This window comes from Eimeria mitis, genomic scaffold (genome assembly GCF_000499745.2).
Source record: "Eimeria mitis Houghton genomic scaffold, Emh_scaff4808, whole genome shotgun sequence".
Lineage (NCBI taxonomy): Eukaryota > Apicomplexa > Conoidasida > Eucoccidiorida > Eimeriidae > Eimeria > Eimeria mitis.
Genome location: NW_013573109.1, coordinates 3,155 through 3,418, shown reverse-complemented (window position 1 = coordinate 3,418; position 264 = coordinate 3,155).

Below are 264 nucleotides of genomic sequence, written 5' to 3'. Positions count from 1 at the left end.
CACCCAGTCAGCAACAAGCGCCTCCATTGCTGCTCGCAGCTGCTGTGCATGCGGGCTCACAGCTACACCTAAAAGAATGACGCTGCAGCGTACTGCTGCATATCCCTTTGGCAACCCCTGCTGCTGCAGCAGCAGCAGCAGCAGCAGCAGCAACTGTCATATCTGCATCACATATGACGCCCTTTACTTTCGCAGCAGCAGCTACACAGCTGTCTCCGCGGCGCAAGGAACAGTAGAAAGGCAGGGGGGGCCCCCCAGTACCCT